This window comes from Ailuropoda melanoleuca, chromosome 12 (genome assembly GCF_002007445.2).
Source record: "Ailuropoda melanoleuca isolate Jingjing chromosome 12, ASM200744v2, whole genome shotgun sequence".
In the NCBI taxonomy this organism is placed as follows: Eukaryota; Metazoa; Chordata; class Mammalia; order Carnivora; family Ursidae; genus Ailuropoda; species Ailuropoda melanoleuca.
Window position 1 is genome coordinate 61,899,524 of NC_048229.1, and position 25,726 is coordinate 61,925,249.

The 25,726-nt window shown below is 39.9% G+C and overlaps 1 long non-coding RNA gene across 19 annotated transcripts in view; it reads right to left on the reverse strand.

The window, feature by feature from the left end:
- Positions 1-288: 288 nt before the first annotated feature.
- The window catches only part of LOC105237265, a 493,381-nt gene continuing 467,943 nt past the window's right edge, over positions 289-25,726 (reverse strand). For 16 of the 19 annotated variants that reach the window (XR_004618910.1, XR_004618911.1, XR_004618912.1 and 13 more), the window contains one exon: positions 16,830-24,916. This is a non-coding gene — a long non-coding RNA (uncharacterized LOC105237265). Of the gene's footprint in view, positions 7,882-16,829; positions 24,917-25,726 lie in introns of those variants that run through there. The other 3 variants (XR_004618904.1, XR_004618906.1, XR_004618903.1) reach the window with 3 other exon arrangements.

A 25,726-nucleotide genomic window follows, 5' to 3' on the forward strand; every position in this document is an offset into this window, starting at 1 on the left:
CCTTCCATGGTTTGGCTATTGTAGAGATTGCTGCTATGAGCATTTGGGTGCATGTGCTCATTCTTTTCACTACATCGAGTAAATACCCAGTAGTGCAATTGCTGGGTCATAGGGTAGCTCTATTTTTAACTTTCTGAGGAACCTCCACACTGTTTTCCAAAGTGGCTGTACCAACTTGCATTCTCATCAACTCTGTAGGAGGGTTCCCCTTCCTCCACATCCTCTCCAATATTTTTTTGTTTCCTGCCTTGTTAATTTTTGCCATTCTGACTGGTGTGAGGTGGTATCTCACTGTGGTTTTTATTTGAATTTCCCTGATGGTCAATGATGTTGAATATTTTTCCATGTGTCTGTTAGCCATTTGTATGGCTTTCAGTATTTTGAATATATCACCCCATTCTGTCCTGGCCTGAAAAGTATAAGAAATATGCCCGTAGTCTTATTTGGTTTCCTTGTATGTTACCTGTTGTCTTTTCTCTTAGTGGTTTCAAAATTCTTTAACTTTTGACAATTTAATGTTTCTCAGTGTTGCCCTATCAGAGTCAACCTGTTGGAGGTCTTCTGGGCCTCATGGATCTGGATGTCCAATTCTCTCTCCAGGTTTGGGAAGTTTTTATCCATTATTGCTTTAAATATATTTTCTGTCCCTTTCCCTTTCTCTTCTTCTGTGATGCTCATTATTCTCTATATATTCTTTTGATGGTATCCTATATTTCCTTTAGGCTTTCTTCACTTTTTTTCCCCCTTTTGTTCCTCTCACTACATAATTTCATATGCTCTGTCTTCTGGGTAAGTGGTTCTTTCTTTTGCAGGGTCAGGACTGATGTTGAGGCTCTCTCAAATTCAGTTCAATTACCATATTCTTCAGACCTAGGAATTATGTTTGGTGTTATTGGTGGTTTGTGTTTCTTAAAACTCCTTGTCTATGCATTGTTTAACTTTGTTGTTTGTATGTTCATGAAGTTTACCAAACTTCTTTAAGAGAATTATTCTGAATTTTTTATCTGACCATTGTAAATCTCCATTTTGTAGGGTCAGTTATTGGGGCTTTATTAGTTTCCTTTGATTGGTGTCACGTTAACCTGAATTTTTTGTGATACTTGATTCCTCACATACCAATGTAACACTTCAGTAACTGGTCTCTTTTCCAGACTTTACAGGTCGACTTTGGCAGAGACAGTTCTCACTAGCCAGCTTAGTTTGGATTTCTCAATGTCTCAGCCGGTAGTGTCCATAGGATGGACTCCCACGTTGCCTGGATCCTCTCTCTGGTCAGGCTTCTGAGACCATTAGAGTTTGGTACCATATTCAGCAGGTGGTAGGGCTATGAATTAGATCCCTTGCTATCGTAGGGCAGCAGAACAGGCCCCAAATACTCAACTCAATCCATGAGGACTCTCAACTCAAGCTAAACTGCATTGAAAAGCCTGGCCAGATGGGGCCACTGGTTTTCTCTGCAGATGGGGAAAGCCATGGGCTGTGCTCTGAATTCAACTGACAGTCTAGGCAGGGCTGTAGGATGCAGCTTTCTATGTGCTGTGGTTAATTTTACCATTCAGAAGGGTTGAAGGCTGTATTTAGCAGTAAGCAGGGCTATGAATCAGTGGCCCTACATAGGCCAGTCTCCACAGTTGGCAAGCCTCCCATTTGGGGATCAAATTAGGCTGACCTGTGCAGCAAGTTTCCTGTCTAATTCTGTAGGTCAGTAGGTCCACCTACTTAGCTCTACTCAGGTGTCACTGTAATCTGAGTTTCAGGATGAGCTACACAGGTCCCTGGGGGCTCTTGTTAGATTTCTGGTTAGGCTGGGCTACAGGCTATATTAAGCAGTATGCATTATTATAAATTATCTTCCCTGCCTGGTTGGGCTACTGAACAGGCCCCAGTTCTGGAAAGTTTCTTTTTTTGTATGTATCAGATTAGAAATGTGTGCTAAACTCTCTGGACAGAAGGGGCCACTGTCTTGGATCTGAAGACACTGAGTCACTGGCCAGGATCCCCATTCAAATGCTGCTATAACCAAGACTGGAGAGTAGGCTACCACGATTCCCAGGAGCTCTAGTTCCTGGCTGGCAGTGTTGAAGTCTGGATTTAGCAGTGGATGGGACTACAGATTACCTTTCCTGCTTGTGGAGAGGGGAGCCACAGAGCAGGCACCAGTATTGGCAAGACTCTTGTGTGGGGAGCAAGTCAGGCAAAACTATGTATCAAGCTCTCTGGCCGGACTGGGTCACTGAGTTGGCCTGCAAACTAGCAGACCTGATGGCTGAGGTTAGAGCTGGAGTGTTGCTGGACCAAGCAGTTTCCCAGGTCTCTGGTCAGACTTACTGGCCAGGTGGGGTAAGGAGCTACATTTAGCAATGAACAGGACTATGAATTAGTTCCCCTGCCTGGGCAGACTGGCAGAAACTGCTCCAAGGCTGGGAGTGCTCTTTGGGGTCTTGACTTAAGCTGAACCATGCCCCAAGTTCCCTGTCAAACAGGGTCACTGGCTTTGCTCTACAGATGGTCAGTGCTGTTGAACTTGGGTAGTAGGAGTAGGAACTCGGTCTGCCAATATTTGAACACTGGTTGCTACAAGGCCCTCCCCTCTCTTCATCACAATTCAATTCTGAGTGGTCAAGTCCTACAGATTTCCCCACAATACACATGAAGACCCAAATGAGCCTATCAGAAAGCAACCTACAATGCTGGGGATGGGACTGGACGTCTACCTGGGCTTTCTTTTTTCCCCCTGAAGAAGAGTGTAAGGTCAGAGGACTCCTCTGACCTTCTAATGCAGTTCATCTCAGTGTCCATGGTGCAGGAGCTATGTTGCAGCCTCACCCCTGTGTTCCAGTGTTTTCTCAGTGGTGCCTTGTCCATGAATAGTTGTTATTCTTCTTGTGAACTAGAAGGAAGTCTGTGATGGTAACATCACTCCTCTCACACCAGTGTTTCTAGTTCCCCTATCCACCCCAAGACATGGAAAAATTATACTTCCCCATACCTTTGAAGTTCAGTATGGCCATGTGACTTGCTTTATCGAATGAAATATAATTAAGAGTCATCCTGAAGCCTGGTATGGAGATGTTAATGTCATAAGATGTGGAGTCTCCACTGGATCAGATCCTTGCAGGACTACAGACAGCAGAGCCCCCTCTCAAACTTCACTGGCCATGTAGCATGCACAAGAAATAGTTCTTTGTTGTTTTAAACCACTGAGAAGCAGGTTTTGATGGTTACTGCAGCAGACCCTAATCTATCCTAACTGATACACATGCCTGCCAAGACCTATAGTAGAGGCTGAATCTGCAACACATCTCTATGCAATAGAAATTATTTCCATTTCCTAAATGAGGAAATTGAGCCTCAGTAATTAACATGCCTTAAATCACACAGTGAGTTAGAGTCCAAACAGTTGGGAGAGACAGTGGCCCTTGTTTCTAAGAAAAATAAGGCGTTGGGTTGGATGCTGGAAAGAGTCATTTGGTTTCTTCAAAGGGAATCCTTTCCATAAGCTTTCATAGTCCCTTTCCTTAACAGCATTAATCTTTGGAAAGATAGATAGGGCCAGAATACGGAGCTAACTCCACATACAACCTCTCCAAGATGGAGTTCTTGGCTGAGATCAAATGAGAGTGACTTGGTAGAGGCAGGGGGCTAGGAAGGGATTACCTTGAAAAATGACAATAAACTATACTTTCAGAAGAAAGGTCTTCTCTGAAAAGCAAAACCCACAGGAAAACACAAACATATGCCAATAAGCTATAGCTGTTTCTAATCTGTCTGAAACAGTACCTGTTCAAATTTTAGGCGATAAAACATCAGAGTAGTGGATGAGGTCATACAGGTAAGTGTATAACATGAGGGAGAAAAAAGAAAAGGAAAGAATTCAAGGTACCAATTCTGGTAAATCAGGTGTAGAAAAGCCACATCATAATACTGTGGCTTCCAATCAAGGTATTATTGCACATTATCTAAACTGTCCAATGTGGAATCCTGTGAAGGACACATTTTTTACTGTAGTAAGTATATGAGCTTTTAGGATAACATTAAAACCCTTTCCTTACTTGATGGGCTATGATCTACATGAGCTTGCTTCTGTACACAGAGAGCAAGAAAAAGAAGATACCCAACTTCATCTTCTTAAAATGTTATCTCATCTGTAAAAACAAACCAACAAACTAATTATCCCTTTACCTGGAGTGTTCTCCCACAGATGGAGACATATGGTCCTTAAACACAACTGCTATCTGAAAGTGAACTGTCTAAACATGTTGTTTTATGCTTTAGCAAAATAATGTTAAAAGAGGCAAAATGAGGCAAAGCTTGAGGTAGGGCAGCACAAGGAAGCCCTCTACTCTCCCTTAACCCTGCATAGAGCCATTCATTTGGTCTTGTTTAATATGCCACCACTGAAATACTCAGATGCTCTCTTTCTCTTTCCTTCCTTCCTTGGTCTACATCTTGGCCACTGACCTTCACTTAGGACATTGATAACACCCCCAAACTGGTCTCCCTGCCTCTAGTCTTCCCTTTACTATCCCATCTCCAGTAGATGACAGAATGATTTTTCAAAGTAACTATTGGATCACATCACTACGCTGATTTTAAGGTCTTCCATGGTTCCCTCAAATGAAATCAAAACACCTCGTGACTGGGAAGACCCTTCCCAATAAGGTATCTCTCTACTTTTTTTTTTTTTTTTTTGGTCTTATTCCCTAGCAGATGCTTATAAACCCTTTTCCTTTAAGTTCTATGGAACCACAGGGAGTTTCCTGAACCTGTATTCTCACCCTTTCTTTCCTTCCAAACTCTTACCCTTTAAAATCCAAAGTCGGCATTTCTTTCTCCAAGAAGCCTCTCTAGACCTCCCACTTCACCCTAGCATCTTTGGGATGTATTTGATACTTGGTTGCAGTTCTGTCTCAACTTGACCTTCATCACCAGTAAATTCTGAAGTCCTTCAGATGAGGGAATCAGTCTCATTTATTTTGTATCATGAGACATAATACATGGTGGTCATATAAATACAAAAGAAAGGGAGAGAGGGAAAAAGAGAAGAAGGGGGGATAAAAGAAGAAAAAAAGAAAACGCTCATATCCCCAGTATTTGGGTCCATAATCCTTTTTCCCATTTCATGGCTATTTTGGCTACAGCTATGAAAAACAAACAAAAAAGTAACCATGTAGTTATTTTGATAACTGATGAAAATTATATTACTATATAGTTAATATAAAAGTAACAGGATTTCTATAATAATGTGTTACTGAAGAGGTATTTTGCAAGCTCAAAAGCTGATGTTTGAGGTTAGATGTTGAAATAAAATAACCATAAAAAATGACAATAAAATAGTTCACAGTTATCCAGTCTTTAAATAACATTCATGGGTAGTATCTTATGTGGTATTCAGGAATACTCAGAACGTTATGTTAGGTGGATAGTACTGCTTGCATCCTGCAGAAGAGGAAATGGAGGTTCAGAGCAGAGGTCATTCCTCAAGGCCACCTTCCAAGTCATTGGCATAACAGGAGACCATATGCAAACCTCTGCACCTCACATCATTAAACCTCACTTTCCATACATCCTGCTGAGCCACTTTGCTTTAAATAAAAAGGCAAGGAAATTTCCTTGCCTTAAATGCTGCCCTGGGTTTAGACTGCCCTTTGTTTAGGATTTTATATTCAGCTTTCTATGTGAGTTGTTACAACTCAGCACTTACCCAGTAATCTTCTCCAAGGGAAAGAGTAACAATAGCTTTCTTGGGCTTACACTTTTTTCCTAAGATCTCAAAATTACTATTTCCCAAATATCTTCCCCGAAGTTTATAGTGTATAAAACAAAAGTGTATAAAGAGAGGAAAGAAAAGCCATTGGTCCCCATGAAGCCAAGGACTCTTTTTTTTATAACCAAAGTCCAACTTCAAATGAAGATTTGATTCCTAACTTAAATTCATGGAGGAATTTTTGCATTAGTATAGGGAATTCATGCTAAAATATTTAAGTATCCTTGGGTCTTGGGACAAAATTATACTTTTATTGGTCCATTTAATTGATCATTTGGTAAATATTAAGGCCTTACACTGTACCAGGAATTGTTTCTACATAGAGCTTGCTTATTTATAAGTTTCAGACCCCAATCTTGGGAGCATCTTAAATCTAGTGGAATCCTCTTCTCTCTTCCTGAATTTCATTCTTGAATTCTGTATTTCCATGCCAAGAGGAGTTTTGAATTGCTCTGATGTGAGTCTCATTACCTTTAGAGGTTCCTAAAGTTGAATAGGTTGCACTTCTGCTGGTCAGTTTTTGGGACAAACAGATAATTCTCTCCCCCTCAGGGAATGACAGAAACACAGGGAGGCCAACTCATTAGGAGATTTTGTAAAGCTTCCCCCTGGTACTGCGTTGGACTAGCAGACTGCAGTCTGCTTTAAGACAAAAGAGACCCAACCATAATTAAATAGTCACAGAAATTCTTTGTGGGTTTCTGTCTATACACATTTAGAAGGACACTAATTAGGTGGGGAGTCCTTGTATGCCAAGCTCTCCTGAGGCACAGAGGGGGCCTAGCTTGGAGGATTCTCTCTGACCAGCAGCAGTGTTTGGCCTCTTCATTGATTCTCTAAATTATGTTTGCCCCACTAATAAAGCCCTAACAGTGGGAGCCAGAAGGCTGCCTGCCTTTCACCATCCAGGGGACTCCACTTTCCCCCAGTGTGGGCTGCTGGGCATGAATGACCCCTTTGTCTTTATCTCAAATGTTTTGGCAGTGCTTCTAAAAACAGTGGTGAATGAAAAACCACATGGTTCTAATTGTTTTCCCTGGGATCAGACTGATTTCCTTAGGGTGTCTACCACACACACACACACACACACACACACACACACACACACGGTGCTTTGGGATCAAACACTGTCCTTAGACTTCCCAGCTAATACTCCAAACTGTAAATACTTTTTAAAAGTACCAACACACACACACACAGTTGCTTTCAGAGAGAACATCATCTCTCTCCATTTGGTTATCAACCAGGTGAAAAAAACAGGGTGTGATTTTTCTTTCCAATTAGAAGGTATGCTAAGCCAAGAAAAGCCACCTGTTTATATCAGAGAAGGTACTAAAACCTTGAGGAGAGGGTTGCAATTTCTTGAATGAAAAAACAAATAAACAACTGAATGAAGAAAAGGAAGGGAATGGTAGAAACTGTTCATTCCAGAACTGCAAATATTATTTGGATATTTACCTTGTCCCAGTCACTGGGTCAGGGGACCTCAACTATTGAATTTGGGGCTGGACACTTCTTGGTTTTAGGGTCTGCTCTGTTCACTGTAGGGTGTTTACTAGCATCTCTGCCTCTATCTACTAGAAGGCGGCAGAGACACCCTGCCCCCAGGTGTGCCAATCAGAAATCTCTGGTCCTCCCAAATACCCGCTGTGGTGGTGGTGGGTGCGAGGCAAAATCACCCCCACCTAAGAACTACTGAATTAGATGAGTCAAAGGGATAAGAGCTGTGGAAATGTTAGACTGGGTGCTGGAATTGGTGGCTGGGTAAGAATCCTAGCTCTGTCTCTTCCTAACCTATCACTCACCCTTCCTGAAAGCCCCTTATAAAGTCATGAGGATTAAATGACCAACCACATATGAAGTGCTTAGCACAACGCCGGGTACGCAGTGAAGGTGGAATAACCATGAGCTGGGGTCAATAGCATCCTCGTGGTCACCTCGGCCATTTCCCACGGACAACAGACATCTTGTTTGAGAACGAGAGATTCCACGCGTCTGCTGGGCTCGGTGCTGCTCATGGCCATCAATTCTGGAGTTTCCTGCCTTCATATTTCAGACTCGAGAACAGCACGGAGCAAGGACTCTGGCATCACCCATGACCCTTTGGCTCCCTCCTGGGGTACACACATACCAGGGGCTGAGAAAGAAAGATGTTTCCCACGGACGAAATGGCTGCTGACATTTTAACAAGCACATTTGGCAGGCCTTTGACCAGCCAGGGCCATAGGTCAGATTCCTGGCTCTCCCATTTTCCTTCCTCCAAAAGAGAAAAGGTCGATGGTGCTAATGGATACCTTCAGCCTCTGGTTACAGCCTGGGAGGGATAAGGTGTCCCTGCAACGTGGCTGTTGGAGATTTTCACCCCTCACACCAAAGCTCACACCAACAGCCTGCTACCCAGCATGGCCCAAATCCTGCTCCCCGGACCTGCCTCCTCTCTAGTCCTCATGGCTTCCTTTGCTTTCTGTCAGCCTCTCTGCAATCTCGCTCTTGTGTTCTAATAAGTCTCCCTGCTGCTCCCTGAATTGGAGATTTGCACCAGCCTCTTCATCACCCCAACTCCAGTGCACTTTCCAAGCCACCAACCAGGATTATTTTTCTAAACTACAACTATATTAATCACTCCCTGCTTAAAAAAATCTTCCATGGCTCTCCTTTTCTTTTGGACTATTGTTCTCAGTATGACATGCGAACCCCTGAATGTCCTGATCCTTGTCTACCTCCCTTTGCCTTTCAAAAAGTCGCTGTCCTCCTCACCCCCATTCACTGTCTGTTCCTTGGGCAAGTAACTCCATGCAATTCCCTGAAAATGGCCTATTCCTTTTTAGAACTGATGCATCCCCTCAACACTATAGAGAGGATGCTCAGGGCCAATGATACTGTCAACAGGGTTTGAGGTCTGGAAAACAAATGTATTGGATCATATATCTGAAAAGAAAACTGAGAAATCAAAACAAACATTTAATTAAACATCCACAAACAAGTCAACTATAACTCAATTCATGTAATTCTATATAAATAATATGGATTAAATTCTACAAATACATTATTTTGCCAAAACTGAAAAATTGCAAGTGGAATGTGAGCTGTGCCTATGTATTTATATGTGATACAAAATGAGGTTGGGCCTCCTACCATGAGGAGAGGCTTGAATGTGAAAAGGTTTTAAAATGTCTCTTTCAGCTTTGGACCTTTGCATGTACTTTCTCCCCCACCCCATTTTATTGATATGATTTACATTCAATCCCATGTAAGTTTAAGGTGTATGGAATAATGACTTGACATATGTATATATTGTGACGTGATTACCAGAATAAGTTAGCATTTATTACCTCATATAGTTACCAATTTTTTATTGTGATGAGAACTTTGGAAATTAGACCATACAGCATCGTGAACTGTAGTTACTGTATATTACATCACCAACACTTACTTATAAGTGGAAGTTTGTATGTTTTGAATATATGCACCTAATTCCCCCATCCCTACCCACTGCCTCTGATAACCACAAATCTGATCTCTTTAGTTCTAGTTTTTTAACATTCCACATGTAATTGAGATCATACAGTATCTGTCTTTCTCTGTTTGACCGACTTCACATAATGTCCTCAAGATCTATCCATGCTGTTGCAAATGGGAGGATTTCCTTCTTTATTATGGTGAATAATAGTCCTGTGTGTGTGTGTGTGTGTGTGTGTACGCACACAGCACGTGCACGGACACACGGGCTACGTATACTTTATCCCTTCATCTGTCAGTGGACACTTAGGTCATTTCCATGTCTTGGCAATTGTAAATAATGCAGCAGTAGACATGGGAGTGCATATATCTCCTCAACACAGTGAATTTTGTTCCCTTTGGCTATATACCTAGGAGTAGAATTGTTGAATGAAACAGTACTATTTTGGATTTTTAACTTTTGTGGGACCTGCATACTGTTTTCCATAAAGGCTGTACCAATTTACATTCTCACCAACAGTGCACAAGGGGCTCCCTTTCCTCCAGAGCCTCACCAGCATTTTTGTTACCTCTTGTCTTCTTGATGATAGCTGTTCTAACAGACATGAGGTGATATCTCCTTGAGGTTTTGATTTATATTTCCCTGATGATTAATGATTACTTTCCAAGTACGTATTGGTCAATTTGAATATCTTATTTGGAAAAATGTCTGTTCAGATCCCTTGCCCATTTTTAAACTGATTTTTTTTTAAGCATTGAGTTGTATGAGTTCTTTATATATTTTGGATACCAACTTATTACCATGATAGATGATAGCAAACATTTTCTCCCATCCCATAGGTTTCATTTTGTTGATTATTTCTTTTGCATGCAGAAGCTTTTAAGTTTGATGAAATCCAACTTACTTTTTGTTAATGATTCTAGTGCTTTTAGTATCCTTTCCAAAAATAATTGTTAAGATCCATGTCAAGAAGCTTTTTCCCTATGTTTTCTTCTAAGAGTTTATGGTTTCAGGTCTTTCATATATTTTGAGTTAATGTTTGTGGGTAGTGGAAGATAAGGGTCTAGTTCCATTGTTTTAGATGTGCATATCCAACTTTCTCAGCACCATTTATTGAAGAGATGGTCTTTTCTCTTTTGAATACCCTTGACTCCCTTGTTACATATTAGTTAACTGTATATGCCTAGGTTTGTATCTGGGCTCTTGATTGTGTCCCATTAGTCTGTGTGTTAATTTTTACTCCAGTACCATGCTGTTTTGATTGCTACAGCTTTATAATACAGCTTGAAATCAAACAGTGTGGTGCCTCCAGCCTTGAATTCTTTCTCAATATTGATGTGGCTCTCCAGGGTCCTTCGTCTAGCCACACAAATCTGGTGATTGTTTTTTCTACTTGTGTAAAAAGTTCCTTTGGAATCTTGAGAGGGAATACACTGAATCCATAGATGGCTTTGGGTAGTATGGACATTTTAACAAAATAGTTTTTCTAATCCATGAACACCAGATCTTTGTATTTGTGTCATCTTCAATTTCTCTCATCAGTGTCTTACAGTTTTCAGTGTAGAGATCTTTTACTGCTTAAGAAGTATCTTATTTAGGTGCTATTTTAAATGGGATTTCTCTTTCAGATAATTCATTATAAACATATAAGAACACTGATTTTTGTTTATTATGTTTGTATCCTGCAAATTTACTGAATTTGTTGGTTAGATTTAACAGTAATTTGGGGGAGTCTTCTGTATTTTCTATATATAAAATTATGTCTCTGCAAATAGAGACAATGTTACTTCTTCCATTCTGATATCTTTATTTCTTTTTCTTGGGCACTGTGTTGAATAGAAGTGGTAAGAGCGGGCACCCTTGTCATCTTCTTGATCATAGTAGAAAAGCTTTACAACTTTCACCATTGAGTGTAATTTTAGTTGTGGGCTTGTATATATGGCCTTTATTATGTGGAAGTTTGTTCTTTCTACACCTAATTTGTTGAGAGTTTATCATGAAAGACTGTTGTATCTTATCAAATGGTTTTTCTGCATCTAGTGACTTGATCTTTCATTCTATTAATGTGAGTTATTCCATGTATATTCACATGGGTTGAACCATCTCTGATTCTCAGGGATGAATCCCCCCAGATCATGGGGTATAATCCTTTTATTTATTTTAAGTGTTATTTTAATTCCAGTATACTTAACATATAATGTTTTGTATCAGGTGTACTATATAGTGATTCAACAATTCTATTACTCAGTGCTCATTATAATAAGCGTACTCTTAAACCCCTTCACCTATTTTACCCATGCCCCAGACCCACCTTTCCCCTGGTAACCATCATTCTGCTTGGTTTGTCCATTTTTTTATTCATTTGTGCTGTTTCTTAAACTGCACATACAGGGGCACCTGGGTGGCTCAGTCGGTTAAGTGTCTGCCTTCAGCTCAGGTCATGGTCCCCGGGTCCTGGGATTGAGCCCTGCATTGGGCTCCTTGCTCAGCTGGGAGCCTGCTTCTCCCTCTCCCTCTGCCTGCTGCTGTCTCCCCCTTGTGCTCTCTCCTCTCTTTCTGTCAATAAAGAAGTAAAATCCTAAAAAAGATAAACTGCACAAAGGAAATCATGTGATATTTGTCTTTCTCTGATCTATTTCACTTAGCATTATACTCTCAAGTCCTTCCATATTGTTGCAAATGGCACGACTTCATCCTTCCTCATGGCTGAGTAATATTCCATTGCATTTATTTACAACATCTTCTTTATCCATTCATGTATTGATGGACACTTGGGCTGCTTCTTAATTTGGCTATTGTTAATAATAATGGAATGAACATAGGGGTGCATAGATCTTTTTTAATTGGTGTTTTTGTATTTTTTAGGTAAATGTCCAGTAGTGGAATTACTGGATCATATAGTAATTCTATTTTAACGTTTTGAGGAACTTCCCTACTATTTTCCACAGTGGCTGTACCAGTTTGCATTCCCACCAACAGTGCACGAGGATTAATTTTTTCTCCACATCCTTGCCAACACTTGTTTCTCGTTTTTAACTTTAGCCATTCTGACAGGTGCAAAGTGATACCTTATTGTGGTTTTTATTTGCATTTCCCTGATGATGAGTGACGCTGAGCATTTCTTAAGTGTCTGTTGGCCATCTGGATGTCTTCTTTGGAGAAACGTCTCTGTCTTCTGCCCATTTTTTAATTGTATTATTTGGGGGTTCTTTGGTGTCAAGTTTTAAAACTTCTTTATATACTTTGATTACCAAGCCTTTATCGGATACGTCCCTTGCAAATATCTTCTCCCATTCAGTAGGTTGTCTTTTAGATTTCATTGTCTGCTTTGCTGTGCAGAAGTTTTCTGTTTTGATTTAGTCCCGATAGTTTATTTTTGCTTTTGTTTCCCTTGCATCTGGAGACCTATATAGAAAAATGTTGCTATGGCTGATGTTAGAGAAATTACTGTCTGTGCTCTCTTCTAAGATTAAGGTGGTTTCAGGTCTCACATTTACATCCTTAATACATTCTGACTGTATTATTGTGTATGGTGTAAGAAAGTGGTCCAATTTCATTCTTTTGCATTTTTCCCAACACCATTTGTTGAACAAACGGTCTTTACCCCATTGTATTTCTTGCCTCTTTTGTCGAAGATTAATTAACGATATAATCAGGGGTGGGTTCCTGGGTTCTCTATTCTGTTCCATTGATCTATGTGTCTATTTTTACATCAGTACCATAGTGTTTTGAGTACCACAGATTTGTAGTATATCTTGATATCTGGGATTATACCTCCAGTTTTGTTCTTCTAATATTGCTTTGGCATTTTGGGGTCTTTTGTGGTTCCAAACAAATTTTAGGATTGTTCTAGTTCTGTAAAAATACTGTTGGTATTTTCATGGAATTGCGTTGAATCTCTAGAAGGCTTTGGGCAGTATGGACACTTAATATTCTTCCAACCCATGAGCATGGAATCTTTACATGTGTTTGTGTCCTCTTCAATTTCTTTCACCAGTGTTTTATAGTTTTCAGAGGTCTTTTAACTCTGTGGTTAAGTTTATTTTCAGCTATTATATTTTTCAAATAAATTTTCTGCCCCCTTTCTATTTTCCTTCTGGGATCCTATGTATGTTATTACACTTGATGGTGTTGCTGAGTTCCCCTAGTCTATTTTCATTTATTATGCTTTTTTCTGTTTCTTGTTCAGCTTGATTGCTTTTCATTACTCTGTCCTCCAGGCTGCTGATCCAATCTTTTTTTTTTTTTTAAAGATTTTATTTATTTATTCGACAGAGATAGAGACAGCCAGCGAGAGGAGGGAACACAAGCAGGGGGAGTGGGAGAGGAAGAAGCAGGCTCACAGCAGAGGAGCCTGATGTGGGGCTCGATCCCATAACGCCGGGATCACGCCCTGAGCCGAAGGCAGACGCTTAACCGCTGTGCCACCCAGGCGCCCCCCAATCTTCTGCTTCCTCTAGTCTACTACTCTAATTTTTAATTTTGGTTATTGAGTTCATCTCTGATTTTTTTTTATGTTTTCTCTTTGTTGAGGTTCTCACTGGATGGCCTCCACTCTTTTCTCAAGTCCAGTGAGTATCTTTGTGATAATTACTTTAAATTCTCTATCACACATATTACTTACCTCCATTTCATTTAGCTCTTTTGCTATGATTTTGTCTTGTTCTTTTATCTAGGACATATTCCTTTGTCTCATTTTGTTTCACACTCTGTATGTTAGGAAACTAAGCTATGTCTCTTGTTCATACACGTAGTGGCCTTATGAAGAAGAGGTCCTGTGGTGCTCTGCAGTCAAATTTCCCCTGTTCACCTGAACCTGGAGCCTCAGCTGTGTCTCCTATGTGTTCCATGTGCCCTACTATTGTGGCTGAGCCACATTTGCCTTCAGTCCAGTCGTCTTTGGTGCCTCTCTTTGCCTGTTGTGGGCAGGATTTGAGAGGTATAATTCTTTAAAATGTGCTGCTGTGTTCAGTTTGCTAGTATTTTCTTGAGAATTTTTGCATCTTTAGTTATGATAAATATTTTTACTTAATTTTCCTTTACTGTTGTGTTCTCATCTGGCTTTGGTATCAAGGTAATGCTGGCCTTGTAAATTAAGTTTGGGAATGTTCCTTCCTCTTAAGTTTTTTGGGAGAGTTTGGCATTAATTATTCCTTTGTTCACCAGTGAAGTCATCTAGTCCTGGACTTTTGCTAAGATTTTTTTTTTAATCATTGATCCAATCTCCTTGCTACTAATTGGCTGTTAAGTTTTGCTATTTTTTTCTGATTCAGTCATTATTATGTTTAATTTCTAGGCATTGATTGGTTTTTTTCTAGGATGTCTACTTTGATAGATGTTCATAGAAACACAAAGCATCATAAGAGACTAAGGGATCAGTTGTAATGTCTCCTCTTTTCATTTGATTAGATTTGCCAATTTTGCTTATCTTCTCAAAGAACAAACTCTAGTTTTGTTAGTCTCTTCTATTGTTTTCCTGTTCTCTATTTCATTTATTTCTGCTGTAGGCTTTATTTTTTCTCCTTCTGCTTGGACTTTGTTGTTTTCTAGTTCCTGGATAGATATAAAGTTAGGTTGTTTGAGATCTGTTTACTAGACATTAGCATTTATAGCTAAAAACACCTTTCTTAGAACTGGTTTTGGTGTATCCCTTAAGTTTTGGTATTCTGCATTCTTATTTTCAGTTGTCTTAAAATAGTTCTTAATTTCTCTTTTTAATTCTTTGATGTGTTGGCTCAGAAAGAGTATTGTTTGATTGCCATGTATCTGTAAATTTTCCAGTTTTCCTCCTTTTACTGATTTTAGTTTTATGACATTGTGTTCAAAGAAGATACTTGGTATGATTTCTATTGTCTTCAATATGCTAAGACTTGTTTTGTGGTCAAACGTTAAGATCTGCCTTAGAAAATGTTCTGTGTATGCTTAAGAAGGTATATTCTGCACTTGTTAGATAAAAGGGACCTAACAGTCACATAGAGAAAATTCTGTCTATAGTATGATTGTTTCCTTACTATTTTTTTTTCTAGATGATTTACCCATTTTTGAGAGTAGGATATTAACATAGCCAACTACTATTGTGTTGCTGTTTATTTCATCTAGTTGTAGTAGTACTTGCTTTATACATTTTGATGCTTCAATATTAGGTGCATAAAGATAAAACAATTGTGAATATTTTTGAAGGATCGACCCCTTTATCATTAAAGAGTGACCCACTTTGTCTCTTTTTACCACTTTTAGCTTAAAGTGTATTTTGTCTGATACAAGGATAGCCCTTCCTGATTTTTGGTTTTTTGGTTACCCTTTGCTTGAAATATCTTTTTTTGATTCCTTCACTGTTTGTGTGTCTTAAAGCTAAAGTCTTTTGATGGCAGAATATCATTGCATCTTGTCTTTTAATCCATTCAACCATTCTGTCTCTTTTGGAGAATTTAAGTCATTTATGTTTAAAGTAATTACTGATAAGTAAGGACTTACTACTACCATTTTGTTAAACGTTTTCTGACTGTTTCTAGATCCCTTTTCCTTGCTGCTTACCCTATTTCTTTTTGTGATTTGATGACTTTTTGTAATTGGTATGCTTTGCCTTCATTATCATGATTTTTAATATAATTACTACAGATTTTTACTTAGTGGTTATAAGGCATATATAAAATATCTTAAATTCCAACACCCCATTTTAAACTGATAACTTGTTCTGAAACTTATACTTTCACTCACCCCCACATATTTAAATTTATTACAATTAACATATTTTATATTGTATATCCAGTAACAGATTGTTATAGTTATGCTTATTTTTAATATATTTTTTAACTTTTTAACTGAATCACACACCAACATTATAAAAAATCTGACTTTGACAATATATTAACGAGACCAGTGAGTTTTACACTACCTTCATGTTTTACTATGTTATTTAGCGACCTTTTACTTACAAAGTATTCCTTTCAGCATTTCTTCTAAGGCTGATCAAGTGCATGAACTCCCTCAGCTTTTGTTGGTTCAGGAGTTATCTGTCCTCCATTTCTGAAGGACGGATTTGCCAGATATATAATTCTCGGTTGAAAACCTTTTTTTCTTTCAATATTTTGAATATGTCATCCCATTGTCTTTTGGCATGAAAAGTTTCCATTGAGAAATATTATGAGGTTCCCTTGTATCTAACTTGTCTTTTTTTTTTCTTGTGGCTTTCAAAATTTTTCATCTTTGACTTTTGACAATGCAATTATAGTGGGTCTCAGTTTTGCCCTACTCAGGTTCAACCTATTTGGGCTCCTTTGAGCCTCGTGGATCTGCATGACCATTTCTCTCCCCATGCTTTGGAAATTTTTAATCATCATTGCTTTACATATATATTCTGTTCATTTCTCTTTTTATTTAACTTCTGGGATTACCATATGTATCTTGTTTCTTTTTATGTTATAGGTTTCCTTCTTCTATCATGCAGGTGCTTTTTTTTTTTCTCTCCCTTTTTTTTTTCTTTTTGCTCATCTGAATAACTTCAAATGCCCCATTTTCCAGATCTCTGATTCTTTCTTCTGTATGGTTAAGTCTGATATTGAAACTATCTATTGAATTCTTGAGTTCAGTCATTGCATTCTGCAGCTCTAGGACTTATGTTTGTTTTTTTCTAATGGTTTGTCTTTGTTGAGCTTCTTGTTCATGCATTGTTTTCCTAATTTATTTTGGTTGTCTGTGTTTTCTTAGACCTTAAAATTCTTTAAGAGGATTATTCTGAATTATTTGTCTAACAGTTTCATTTTTTAAAAAATGAGTTACAGTAGCTTTATTAATTTCCTTTGGTGGTGTCATGCTAACCTGACTGTCCATGATCCTTGATTGCCTACATTGGTATCTGCTCATCTGAGGAAGTGTTCTTACCTTCAAAGTTCATAGGTTTGCTGTGGCAGAGCTAGTCCTTCATTAATCACCTCAGGTTGGGGTTCTGGACATGTCAGCTGGCAGCATCCTTAAGTAGTGGGGTTTCTATGAGATTCTTTTTGGACAAGGCACTGCTCAAGCTCTGAGGCTGAGGTGGGGGTGCTACTAGCTAAGGACATTTGAATAGGACTGTTGGCTTCATTCCCTGTCCTAGTGCAGCTACCGCACGGATTCCACAGTTGCCTAGATTCTCCTGTCAGGCTTTCTAGATAGGCAGGATTGGGAATTATATTCAGGAGGAGCAGAGCTATGGATTAGCTTTGCTGCTTGGACAGGGCAACAGAATTGGCACTAAGGTTAGCACAGCTTGTGTCAGGCAGGACTGTGCACCTAATTGCCTAGTCATAATGGGCCGCTGGTTTTGCTCTGCAGCCAGGGGCAACCACTGGCTATGTTCTCTGTTCAAGTGCTACTGTATAGAGAGCTGAGGATGAGCTATGCAGCTTCCCGTATGCTCTGGTAGGTTTACTGGTTGGGCAGGCTGAATGCTGTATTCTGCAATGTTGGGGCTTCAAATTAGTGTGCCCATGTTGTACGAGCAACCGCTCTTAATTGGGAACCAAATTAGGGAGAAATATGCACCAAGCTCTCCGACATGACAGCCCTGCCTATCTGCAGAGGCAGGGAAGTAGCCTGACAGTTGAACTCTGTATTCAGGTGCCACTATAATCAGAGTTGCTGGATGGGTTTCATGGATTCCCTGGAACTCTGATTAGGCTTCCTGGTCAGGAAGGCTGGAGGGATTATTCAACAGTAGGAAAGGTATAAGTTAGTTCGCTGCCCAGATTGGGCCTCAGAATAGGCCCATGGACTGGCAGGGCTCTTGGGGGACCAAATCAGACATAACTATGCAGCAAACTTGTTGGTGAGATGGGGCCACTGGGTTGGCTCTGCATATGGGGAGAAGTTTCCTGGTCAGGCAGGGAAGGGATCTATACTCAGAAGTAGATAAGGCTATCAATTTTTCAGGCAGAATGGCAAAACTGGTTTCAAGGCCAGTATGAGTTGTTATTTGGAGTCCTGAATCTGGCAGACCCGCGCCTAGCTGAGTTCTCTGGTCTGACTGGGTCACTGTTGGCTCTGTAGATGAGCAATATCTTAGGCTGGGCTTTATAGTTGGGTGTCACTGCAGTAGGGACTTGGTATGCCAAGGTCTGACCATGATTACTGTAAGCCCCACTCTCCTTTTCCATTGCTCTCTGGTCCCCAGTGTTCAAGTCCTGCAAAGTGAGACCCAGTGGGCTTCCTGAGAAGCAACCCACAATGGTAGCGGTGCTGGATGTCCACCTTGGGCTCTCTCATGCCACTCAAGATGCTGTAGCAGGGCCCTCTCTGTGGAGTGCTTCACCAGCTTTGGGGGAAGGGGAATGGTGTCAGTGTAGCCTCTTATTTGTCTCATGTTGTCTGTCACGGTCTCTGTGGTGCAGGGGAATGTTTCAAGATTTTAATACTGGGGTCTTGCCCATGGATAGTTGTCTAATGAGGGGGACTAAAGTTGGGAACATCCTATGTTCCCATCTTGATTGCATCACTCTGCACATATTCTCTTTCTGAAGAACATGTTCTCCAGTATCTCCACCTAAAACATTGTTTCTTATTCTTTAAGACTCAGATGTCTTCTCTTCTGTGTGCCCTGTGTTCTCTCTCAGAACTTCTCATAATGTCTGAGAGTCTGTATGTCTTGCCAAATTTGGAGGGGGAGGAGGGACAGGGCTAGATTTTATGTTTAAGCAGTTCTTGAGTGCCTGGAACTTGCTGTTTAATGGATAAGTGTTCACAGCGATAATAACAATGGCAGTAATCATATAGTTGCACTTAACTGGTAGATCCAGAATCTTAATTCTCAGACTATTTGAGAACTGCTCTTCTATTGCTGTGACTGTATCAGAACACGCTGTGCTCTGTGGGTTAGGTCATGTAACAACAGGTAGCCATTAGCTGGTCATGCTGATGACTGATGATTTACCTTTCCAGCTTTCTCTCTCCAGACCACACCATGGTAATAAATGAGACTGTCAATTCTCAGATCTGCTGCTCTCCATCATTAGTATCTCCAGGGTGTGGCATGGCCCTTCTCCCTGCAAAGTAAGATCCTAAGGGAATTTCTCAGGCTTAGAACAAGGGACCAGCTATACTGGGGCTATGGTGGCAGTGGATGTCTTTTTTGGCTGAGGAAATGAAATTCTGAGCACTTGAAGCATTGTATGCCCAGCCATGAAGCATTCCTGGCTACTGTCCCTCAGGGAACTGGTGAAATTACAGAAGACCCTATCTCTTTCTCCCCTTTCAGGGTTTGGGGGTGAGGGGAAGGAGGGAGACAGGAGAGTCATGTTCTTGGTTCATGAACCAGATGTTTTGTTTCTATATCATTGTTCAGAAAAACTGAGGGGAGAAAAGCAGAAGTTGCCTTGGGCAGTGTTAAAAAATGGCTTTTGGTGTGAGTCAGGTTTGGGTTTGAAGCCCAGCTCTGCCACTTACAAACTATGTGATTGGGAGAAAGATTATATAACTCCACCAAGCCTCAATACACTCCTTTGTAAAAGGGCATATCATGTACCTTGAATTCATTTATTTAATAACAAAGTGTCCATGGTTCACAAACAATGACTGGTGCTGTTGTACATCACAAGTGCTGGGTGAGACTGATCCTGGTACCACTATACCCTTCATTCCTTTGCCTAAAATCAAATTTTCATCTCTAGAATCGTAAAAGATGAAAATGCTTCCCTGATGAATCCTGCTCTTAAGCACCTTATGTTAAAGTAAGCCATGGCAATGGACCAAATTGCAAACATTGGGCATAAATTTCATTTTGAATCTTTCTCCTGTTGACTGGGGACAACAATTATTCATGTGAGAGAGGCTTCCAGAAAGAGTGGGACATCAGAGAAAGTCCTGGAGTGGAATTTTGGACACTTGAGCTATGATCTCAAATTTACCACCTGCCCATTGGATGGCCTTGGAGAAAAAATAGTAATAATGAGTCTGTACAGTTTCAGAGGTAGCACTGTGTATAAAGTGCTTGAACGGCACAGAAAGTTAACAGATGGGGTACTTCTGTTATTCTCCGGGAGGTGTACTAATCATATTGGCTGATGTTATTTCATTCTACCTTTTCAGTGACTGAGTGTCTTCATCTATAATTACCCTTGTTAGTATAAGGACTTTTTACTTCAGAGGGAAAAGATTATAAGTGAAAGGTTATATAGCCAATAAGTGACTGAATGAGGATTTGAATCCCCAGATCTGATTCCAAAACTGTTATTTCACCACCACTGAGCTCCCTGAACCTTAAGAGTAGTGTTATCAGACATAGCAAATGAAAAATAGGATACCCAGTTAAACGTGCATTCCAGATAAACAACAAATTTTAGAGGGATAACCAAAATATTTTAGTATAAGTATATCCAAAATGTTATTTATACTTAAAATGCAAGAAGCCCAGTTACATAGGCATTTAAGGTCTTTTTATCTAGTAACCCTCCTTAGGAGGCTCATGTCACATGCACAGGTGAGAAGTGGTATGTTAGAGCCTTTCCAAAGGCAACTAAAGGTTGTTCACATGGAAATGTGCCCTTCAGAAATAATGAACACATTCTTTCATAACAGAAATTGAAAGAATTTTAGCAAAACAGAGAAAAAGGGAAATCTCTAGAGGTAATTTAGGATGTTTCTACATGAACTTAACATGGGTTTAGATGTTTCAAAGCTATGCAGGCCAAGAATTCCAAATCATGGTTGATAGTGGCAGGCATCATGGACAATCTTGGCTGGGTAAACTCAGGTGTCAGAACCCAAGGCAAAGACCTTTCCTGTGAGCCAATACTCACTGAAACCATACTACAGGCAGTCACCACAATGGCCACAATGTTATTTATGGCATCTCATTTAGAATCAAGGCACTGCTGTGAGGTGTGATAACCCCATTTGCTGACCGACAAACTGTGATAGAGAAGTGAAAGCCACAGCTCAGGAGGGGCAGAGCCGAAACTGATGCCAGTCTCTCTGAAACCTACCCGGTCATCATGATGTATAGTTCATGGACATTCACGTTGGCCACAACCTAATGATAGAGATGGTACAGATAGTTGCTGAGTAGTCCTGCATAAGAGAGATCAAACTGCTTTTTATAGTCCTGTTACCTGAATGTTTTCCTGTCAGTCCGGCTATACCCATCTTAAACCCTGTGTCTTTCATGAACCATGTTTCAATGGCATGTGGCCCCTCCTGTATACCCCAAAGGATTCCCTGGCTTGGCTTCCGATGGCATACAGATTTGGACTCAGTGTTGAACTGGGCACTTCCTCTCCCACTGCATACTCTAGTAGTGGTCCTCTATAATTACAGAGGTGCCCCATAGCATAGTAGTCAAGATTATAGGTGATGGAGTCCCACTACTGGATCTACCACTTAATGGCTGTGAGACCCTCTCCATGCGTCCACTACTTTATCTTTACATGAGAGATGATAATACCCATCTCAAGGGGTTGTTGTGAGGACTGAATGAGCTAATGTGCATAAGTCACTCAGGACAATGCCTGGAACATAGTAAGTATTCAATACATATTATATTATTGTTACTACTATTTCATCTACCATACTTTGAACTGGTAGGCACCAAGCACAGAGCTGAGCAGCAACCATGCCTCATGTCATTCTATCCTCACAATCCTCTTACAAGTAGATGCAATTATTCAAACAGTAAAGCCAAGAGGGAAGAGGAAAACCCTGGTTGACCATGGATCCTATACTCTCAATCTCAACCTTCTGTTCTCATATTTTTCTCTTTATTTTCTAGAGGCTCCTGAAGGTATTCCAAAATAGTGATTGATGTGAAATACACTATTTTCTCTATTAACACAACCTATGAAGAGATATCAATATGTTTCTCCTCCACAGAACTGAACGCTACTGAGTCAAAACCTTCCTTGTATATATGTGCAAAGAGAAGAACTTAAACAGCAGGGGTTTAATGAGGCTGTTCAAGTATAGGTGTAACCGTTATCCTGACCTAGTTTTCAATATGTGCGCTGCGTCTTATGTACAATGACATGACCACTCCAGGCCTCAGATTCTGCCTTGGCCCGTGAGGATAATACAAATTAATTGTGGAAGTGTCTTAAATACCTCATTTATCCTTTATTCCTTAAAATGATATATATTTATTTTTAAAGTTAACATACTATTTTACTAACCCCAAGCTGGGGTGGAATAGGGGGCAGAATCAAAGAAAATCTTTATGGTAATTGATCATACAATGTAATATCCATTAATACCACATTTTTGCTGCCATAAGAACATGTTGCACCAAGATAATCATTCGTTTGAGCAAGCCACTCTTTAGTTGATTGTATAATCTCTAGAGAGGTCTACTTCCATCCCTAGCCTACAAAAGACTCTAGACAGTTACCTTTGCTAATGAACAAGAAGGGTTCTTCTTTAAAAGGCCTGAGCAATTTGTGAAAACCATGCTTCTTGGAATTGTGATAGGTGCACAATGAAGGCACAGATATCAAAGTGCCTGGTATGATAGCTTTCTACCAATTATATTATTTTGTTAGGGAACTTGATCTCCCCAGTATCAATCTTACCAGTTTGATAAAATAATCATTGTTTCCCCAAATCAGAAGTGTGTATACTATCAATAAAGGTAACTGATGTGGTCATTGGAATTCAAAAAAATCTCCGCCTCTGCTATTTAACAGCATTGATTTGCTGGGTTTTCCCTTCTCACCCACCCATAGTTCAGTTATCTGAGTGAAAAGACCACGCTAGAGCTATAAAAATATGATTGCATTGCTGTTTCAAGTTTCCAAACTCAGATGGTTATAACCTGATGCAGGGCATTCCAATTTTAACTATCTACTGCTGTTTTTATTTCATAAAGCCACTAAAAACATCCTGCACTGCTTTTATATACATCACTACTTTTATGGCTTTTGTGTCATAATAAAAAGAAGTTCATTGGAAGCTGATGGGTTTTTTTTTTTCCCCAGCAGAAAAAATAGCAAACTCAGAATAAGACATCTCTGTGTAGTTTCTCTGCCTTCTAACTCTGTACCATGCAATCAGTCCATGTTCCTCCAGGCTTCCAGGCTATTTTTCCCAAAAGCTATTTGTAAGGCATTGCCCTGTTCAACCTTCAAAGGCTCCCCATCACGTTGATTTGGAGCCTGTACATCCTTAGCCTAGCATTTAAAGATGTCTAGTATCTTTATAACTCACTTTTGTTTATATAAACAAAACACCTAGTTTGCTCTCCACGTTCTTGGGTACTCATGGTTTTATCCACATTGATTTTTTGGGAAGTCCTCTTCCTTGATTCTGTCGGTTTAATTCTTATCAAAGAAACCCTGCTTTCTACCCAGCTTTTCCAGGAAATCCTCCCTCTCCTAACCCTTAGCAGAACTTACTTCCTTCTTTTCTTTCAACACAATCATGTTCTGCCGAGTCATGGGGCTTTGGTTGTTGCCTTGAGTTACTACTCACGGGACTCTCCAAATCTGGATCCAAAGTTCCCCGGATTAGGAAATAGGTTTTTTATGTTCACTGATAATAAATACCTAGTGACATAAATACGTGCTTCCTGGGTTGGTTGTAAGCTCTAATTTTCAGACAATTCTGACTCCTAAAAAGTCCCTTGCCTAATGGTCACTTTGTTTACTTCATGTCAACAAACGGTTGCTGACACTGGATGATATGGTTGGCATAATGCCCCACACGGAGATTATGGCGAAAAAATGGCTCCTTGTCCTCAAATCAAAATCTCCATTTAATCCCCTTCTCCCATTAAATCTTGTATCAAGCTGAACATTTTAATTATCATTGAATAATTAGCTCTATAAGAATATGAAAAATAGTTCTTTGAATCTGAAAAATAATGATTTTCTTCCCCATCAGCATCTCTCCTCCTAATTATCTCATGTCCTCCACTCCTTGCCAATATGCCATTATCTGAGTTCCTCCACATTCCTGTTCACCCTACCTGTGACTGCCTCTCCCTCTTGGGAGTGCGTTATAAACAATGGAGCCATGTGACCTCAGCTCTTACTATTGACAGAAACTCTCCAGTCCAACAATCCCTGATTATAGATCATATGGTAGGTTAGATGAGTGAGACCCAAAGCCAGATCAATAATACCCAGCACTGGACTATCAATAAAGTCATCATTAACCCAGAAACTCTGAAATCCCACTTCCACAGTGGGTGACTAACCATCTTCAAGATCAGCAGCTGCTGAGTGCAAAAGCTTCAGGTGTTCTTGACCTAAATACCTAAGTACCTCACATGCCTCCTCCTCATGAATTTCACATATACTTCCCTGGCTTTGCCTGCTCTAAAAATTTCCACTGTGCCCCACACAGCCCCTGACATATCAGAACCTTCTAGGAGATTTTGGTCCAAATACAAGCTCTTCCTTAGCCACAACCCTCAAGTGACAGTATTCCTCTAATAGGATACTGTAACCTTTGAGAAAAAGACTTGTTAACCTCACATTCATCCTCTTGCATTCTGTATATGCAATAATATATATGTAATATATAAATGATGCTTTATAGGAGATAAGACAAAGGGTGAAGAGCAGTCTATAGGTGCTTACCTATTAGCAATATTAGGAGCCAGAATAATTCATGCATCCAACAGGTTCTACTCTTTCTTGTTCTGAGCTTGGTTATGTAGTACCACGATGAAGGAGGTGCATTCTATCAGACGAACTAGGAAGAGTGTGACCGCAGTTATCTTCCCCCTGTTTAAGAAAAGCCATGAGACTTCCATGTTAGCGTCAGAGAAGAAGTATCTAGGAGAGGCTCGTGTCATTGAGGCACACATCACCTTGAGGTTTCTCCTGACAGGGTTTTTGCCACCCTCACACTGACCCCCCTAGAAGCTCTATGATATCCCCAGTGTGGATGCAGGCCCCTTCTCTATATGCAGTACCAGTAAAACCACTATGAATCATTATGGTGAAGTTTTATTAAAGAGTCATAATTAACAAGGAAATAAGGCAATCATAACCTAGAACTTGAGCTCTACAGTCAGGCAGATATGCTTTGTGTATTTTTGTTTGGCCAACTTCTGTGATCTTGCGTAAGTATCAAAACTAAGAATTTTAGTTTTAACCATACTGGCCTGGGATAAGGCTTTAGTGAGAACAATAGAACGTGCTAGATACCAAAAGGATTGGTTATAATTAAACATAGAATAGTAATGTGGCTTATATTTAAGGCATGTTCTCTAGATTTCCCCATAATTTTTAGTCTAATTTTATACTGTAGGTATCTTCCAAGCATAAAACTTTCAAGAACACACCTCAAAATCTAGATCCAAAAAAGAATGACACTCTTGCCCTTCTCATCTCTTAAAATGCAAACTTTATTTGCTTCACATTTTTTCTCAAAAGTATTAAGCATATGGTATTTCATCTGTCTCCATAAAATTTTAAAGCAGATACAGATGTTCTTCTCTACTAAGTGTTGAATTCAGAGTCAGAAGACCTGGTTGTGAATTCTGCCTCCTCTGCTTATTAACAGTGGGATCTGAATCAACTGGCTTCATC